At 35.6% G+C, this 6375-nt stretch overlaps 1 long non-coding RNA gene across 1 annotated transcript; it reads left to right on the forward strand.

The window, feature by feature from the left end:
• The first annotated feature begins 365 nt into the window (after positions 1 to 365).
• LOC129896760 (uncharacterized) lies at positions 366 to 2166 on the forward strand. Its single transcript, XR_008768032.1, has 2 exons — positions 366 to 705; positions 1989 to 2166. It is a non-coding gene; the product is annotated as an uncharacterized LOC129896760 (long non-coding RNA).
• Positions 2167 to 6375: the final 4209 nt, after the last annotated feature.

Consider the following 6375-nt stretch of genomic DNA (forward strand, 5'->3'; position numbering starts at 1 on the left):
AACTTGATTCAATAAAAAAGAGAAACTTACTTGAAATCCACAAATAAGTGACTCAATATGAAATCAAGGGTAAAAAGTCTTCAATCAACAATGAAAATTCACCCATCACTAATTTAGATTTAACTACACTAAACTAAACTAACCTAAAGGGAATCCACACTTAAACTACACTCTTTATAGAGTTTCTTCATTCAACATTCAAAAATCTCCCTTTCCAAATTAAAAGATACTAAGAAATAGAGAAGACACTTTCTTTTACAATTTTACCCTTAATGAGATAAGGCCTTGTTTGGTTGTCTTTTTTTTTGTGAATTCTTAAATTTATGAGATGACCATTTGCACACATGACCTCTTTCTTCTTTCTCTTCAGATTTTTCACACATTTTATGTCTTTATTTAATGTCCATCAAGCTCATCTAAAGCATTCATTTGATCTATGCTATCCATGCCGTTATCACCTCCTCACCAGTGAACACCCTCCATCGCCTCCTCAACCTCTCCTCCATTTTCCTCCATTTCTTCCGTCAGCCACCATGAAATCGCTGCTCCACCGGCAGACCCAGCTCCGGCGAAAAACAACTCCGGACAATCGCCGCCCGAATTCTCTTCGATATCTCTCTTCTCCGGAAGAATCTCAAGGATTCAAGCATAAACCTTCACTTGAAGACGAGGCTTAAGATGAGAAAATCAAAACTTGACTAATCGGTAATTTCTATCCTAATATTTTATCTATTTATTTTGTTCGCGTGCTTGTGTTAAATGCAGCATCAATTACTGATTTTCATTATTAAGCTTTAGATGTTTGGCAATCCATGTTTATCTTCTTTCTTTCCCTCCCCTGTAAATCATGATTGTTGGGTATAATAGACGTCACTGATTTGACAAGTTTAGGATCGCCTTATTTTTGATCGATTAGTTGCTATGATTGAATTCGATTCTCCATTGATATTAGTCGGATCAGTCTTGATTTTTGTTATTAACAGTGTTATCTTTTTCCCTCTTAGACAACGATTCTAAAGGATATTGACTGAATATTATGTTTAGTATCATGTTGATTGCCAGAACCTTGCTTACATAAGTGATGCACATTTCCAAAATCGAATTCTAGAGTCCTAAAATAGCTTTGGCTGATTGCTCTCCTTTCCTTATTTAATTCATAATAGATTTGTGTGGATGATGTTTATGGTAACTTTGAACAATCTCTCTTTTTATTCTCTTAAATTTCGAATTGTGACAGCCCTCAGGATCTATTTTGGCCAAAAGTTAATATAATTGCCTGCTAAGTTGATTGGTTTTTCTTACTTAATTTTGTTTAAGGAAAATCTCCATGATTAATGCCTCTTTCCGTTTTGTTTCCTTTAACTGATTGGTACAACATTGATATTTGCATATTTTTGATAAATTTTGATTGATTAAGGAATCCATGATTGACTGTGTGATTTGCTTTCTATTTTGGGTTAATTCCTTCTAGTATATAAGCAACTCCTCTCTTCTTTTCTTGGCATGACTGGTCACTGATTATTGGAAAAGGCCCCTTCAAGCTCCATTTTCTATCAAGCTATATACAATGGGAACTGACACATTTTTCTTTGATTTTTGATATCACTGGCAAGGCATCCTTTCACACTTTTTATATAGAAAATTGCTCTTGAGTTCCACTTCTCCGCTTTCTTTTTTAATTCGCTTCGCTATTGCATGTCGTGCATCTCTGTTTAACTCCACTCACCGCTACATCTGAACTTGTTATTGATAAAATTTTGACTGACCGGTTAGTTTTATTTAATAGTTCTAGCATACTTTTACTTTAAGTTAAATTAGATTCTTCGTCTTATTCGCTTTCGTGTATATAAGTTTGTACGTGTTCTTATGCTTGCCTAGCATGTTTAGTATAATGTTAAATTTAATTGCAAGTGAATAACTGGTCCTTAATCAATAGTATGCTCTTGTATTTTGCACTTTGTTGTTTGTGTTTCTTTCATGTCTGGCAGGGATTGAACATTAAACTTCAAGATACGAAAGAGTTTGCCCGGGTTGGGATACCTTCGGAAGGAGTGTTTAGTTAGAGTTTTCCTTTATGTTGTATTTTCTTTAAAGTATTAATTTTATTCAGTTTTGAAATAATTGTATAATCACTGCTATATATGATAAGATAATTCGGGGCAGCTACTAATGGGGGCGGAAATTTTTTGTGCTAATTGCATAACTATTTGTTTCCTTCGGTTTGTTAAACAATTTTTTCACTACTCTTCTATTTATTTACAACTTTTTACTCATTTTTTAAAACCTTTATCTAGCTTCCTTTTCTACGACTTGAGGTAGATAGTGTGTTCAAAATTATTAGTTATTATAGAAAACACTATTTCCTAACCTATAGTTAGTGGGAAAGTAAAACGGAATTACGAGGTCTAATTTCAATTTCTAACTAAGCCGACGTGTCCCCAGGAGTATCACCTACCCAAGAGTTTTCAAAAGGGATTATGTGTATTTATATGCAAATATTTATGTGCTTATCCCTATTAAGGGATTATATATTTAAATCAAAATTTTTACTTGTATTTAAACTATTATTATTATTTTTCAAGACCAACCTCAAATCAAAGAATGTTTCTATGGTTACTTGTATTTAAACTATTATTATTATTTTTCAAGACCAACCTCAAATCAAAGAATGTTTCTATGGTGGAGGAGCATGATTAAGAATATCGTGACATCATCCCTATAGAGGAACAAACATTTTTTAATTTCTAAAAATTCTATTCTTTTAAAAAAATAGTAATTTTATAATTATGTTTCATTTTGTTTGTGCTAGTTTAGTTTATACGCGATCTCTACGTATATTTTCGTATATCATTATGCCGTTTCTCTCTTCTTGATTATCTAACTTTATAACTTTCGTATCGTTGGTCATCTAGTTATTTCATTTGCACTATTTAAGTAATATTAAGTTTGCATATCTAAATTTTCTTTCTAATTAGCAAATAAGTTAATGTGCTTAATTATGTTATTATATAGACTTGTATTAATTAAATTAAATAAAATGAATTCATATTTATTTCATTTATTTGTTTTAAAGTATTACATTTTTTATCATCTAGATTATATTTATTTAATTAAATTTTGTTAAATTATTTATTTGTTTAAAATAATAAAGTTTTTTTTATCACACAGTTTTCATTAGTAAATAAATTGAGATCTTTATTTGCTATTCTTTAAACCCCCCAAATAATTTATAAGACTAGGTCGGGATCCACATTTGTGGACCTCGAAAGGTGCCTAACACCTTTCTTTTGAGGCAATTTAAACCTTTACCCGAACTATGGTAGCAATTGAACCTTTTAAAATTAATATAGAATAGAATAGTGCCCTAATGCGCATTTAATTCATTAGATGGCGACTCTTCTTTTTTTAAATCCTAAAAAGAGTTGTCAAACCCATTTAAAAAAAAGGGGCGTGACAATTGTTATAGAAAAGTTTCAGAATTCGGTCTGGTGCAAACTTCTACGAGCCGACCTACAGGCCATAGGAAGACCTATAGTCCCCTTTTAACCGTTAAAATTCACCTTTAACTTTATATTTTCAATCCTTCACCGCACTTCACCCATTCAACTCACATTTTTTTCTCTTCTCAAGCAAAATCTGCGACGCTCGCACTTCAAGCAAGATTTTTTGGGTTTCTTCATTACCCACACAAGGTATGTATTCTTGAACTAGGTTTATGGTATGGGTAGTTGAATTTCACATAAGTAAGCTCATGGGCTCCAAATTGTGCCTTCATATAATTGATTCTTGCTTTATTCTTTGATTTTAATTGTTGTGGGTATGTAAAGATTACTGAGAAGTTACTTATTGTGGGTAATTATTTATGGGTTAAATTTCTTGAACTAAAACCCTGGTTTGATATTATGGAGAGTGAATGTATGTGGTTGTGATTGATCACATGTGGTGAAGTCTTGAGTAAGCATGCATGCTATATTGTGTTAAATTTAGTTTGTTTTTTGAGTTTAAGTGTGGAGTAAGCTTCTATTGTCCTAATGTTTAGGTTGAAGTTTTATTTGAAGTTTGAGGCGTTAACTTAGGATGATGCATTATTTTTTACTCATGTTTATTTTTGCATGGCTTACTAGAATACTGGAAGACTTCTATGAGTTAGTATTGTAATGGTTTCACCCTGTTGATTTATTGAAGTAGGAATTGGTGTAAAAGTATGTATGCACATACTGTTCGAATAAATGGATGTCTGAGTACCTTCATATAACTTGCATGCTACTATAAAGTTTAAGTGTAGGATTGGTGGTTCATGTTATAAGCTCCAGTTTGCGAATATACGAGTAGGCGCTTATATGTTTTCTATTTTGTGGCTCGCTTGCAGACAATTATATCGTCTAGTCGAAGGCACAGTAAGGAACCCGCAACTTCTAGTAGTAGAAATAGGGATAGTGGTGTTCCCTCCATACCACTTGCACCCTCCATACCATGAGGACAGACTCGTATGTTTGGGTTGAAGGCGGTAAATCAGGCAGGAAAGAATTAGTATAAAAAGCACACTGAATCTCGCTATAATTTTGATGTGCCTATAGAGGATGAGAGCTTGACTAGAGAGTACCCATCATATTATGAGGAGATTATTGCAGCTCAACATGAGTGTTTTATTCCCCGACCCAAAGCTGTATAACTTGCACATGGTTAGGGAATTCTACACAAACTACCAGCCGGATACTCGCACTCATTATATCACAGAGTTGATGTTCCGCTGTCTCCTATGGCCATAATTGATATATTGGTTACTCCGGAGTTTCCTACTACCCCCTTAATAGAGCTCAATAATCGACTGACTTACCAAGATATTCGCCACAACTTTTGCAAGGGCAAATAAATCGCTAAGTGGGTCCATCATGGGCAACTAGGTTACCATCAAGATCTCCCGTATGCCCATCTGAACAAGGAAGCTCGGGTATGGGTTAAGATCATTATGCATAGCCTCATTCTTGGTTTACATTACACCGATGTGACTAGGGACAGAGTTTGTTTGGTGTATACCCTTAAGAAGGGTATGGAGATAAATGTAGGTGTGGTGATCAAGTCAACTACTCATAAGTGCAGAGTCCATCGTGGCCGAGGCTATACCTTTGGAGGCCTAATCACTGAGTTATGCCGCAAGGCCAGGGTCCCTAAGGACCCGCATGATTATATAGCCCCCTTACTTCCGAAGCTTATGATGTTACCAAGATTAAGGGGTCAAAAACCACTTATAGACCAGTCCTCACTTCATTGGAGCACATGGAATGCGATGACATGATCATGGCCCGCATGTTTGTCCTGGAGATGTTCTGACACAGAACAGGCGATCGCACTTCGATGGAGGAGAAGTTGCGTGAGCTGGAAAACTAATATCTACTCAATGAGCATGCTCTAGCTGTATTGGGCGTTGGGCTATATTTTTATGAGCCTACTGTGGATGATGTCCCCATTGATGAGGAAAAAAGAAGGGCAAGTTCAGATGTTGAATCGGATTTTGAGGCGGAAGATTTCACCCCATTGGTTTTTACCAATCCGGCTGCTGTAGGAGATATGGACAAGTAGAAAGCGTAATCTCTTATCTTACCTGTTATACCCCGCACCTTTGTACATTGGAGCATATTTTTTTAGAAAATAATTGCCATGTGATATAGGTTATCTATGAAGTTCTACATGAGTAGTGACGATTGGAAATAGGGTTATAAGAATCCAGAATGAGTGGAGACCAAGTAATGAGTCGTAGGACTCGACTTACTCGCGTAGGCTACCAACTTGGATATCTTACATACCTAAGCTATTTGAGTACACGTCAAGCTTGAGTAGCAAGAAATACATAGGCTCTTGAAGTGAGACGAGATTATGAACTCACGAAAGGGAAATAAGGAGACGACACGCCTACTTGGACCAAGTAAGTGACTCACCTGCTTGGGGTGGACCCCACCTACAACATACCAGCATGTGATTGGTTGCATGATATGACATGGCTGCCTAAGGGTTTGACACGTGTCACCCTTAGGGAATGACACGTGTCACACTCCAAAAGTGGATATATATACTTAGTCTTATGACTAAGTCTTCATTTCAGCCTTACGCTTAAAGAAAAAGAATGGAAACCCTAAGAGAGTTAGAGAGAGTAGCGACGGCCCAAGGATAAAAAGAGGTAAGCCTCTGATGGATTATAATATATATGGATCGGGCCGAATGTTCTTCGACATATTTTACTATATAGGGATCGGGCCGAATGTTCCTTGGCATATTTTACTATATAGGGATAGGGCCGAACATTCCTCGGCATATTTTATTATATAAGGATCGGGCCGTACAATCCTCGGCATCATTGTATTATATATGGATTGGGCC

This window comes from Solanum dulcamara, chromosome 7 (genome assembly GCF_947179165.1).
Source record: "Solanum dulcamara chromosome 7, daSolDulc1.2, whole genome shotgun sequence".
In the NCBI taxonomy this organism is placed as follows: domain Eukaryota; kingdom Viridiplantae; phylum Streptophyta; class Magnoliopsida; order Solanales; family Solanaceae; genus Solanum; species Solanum dulcamara.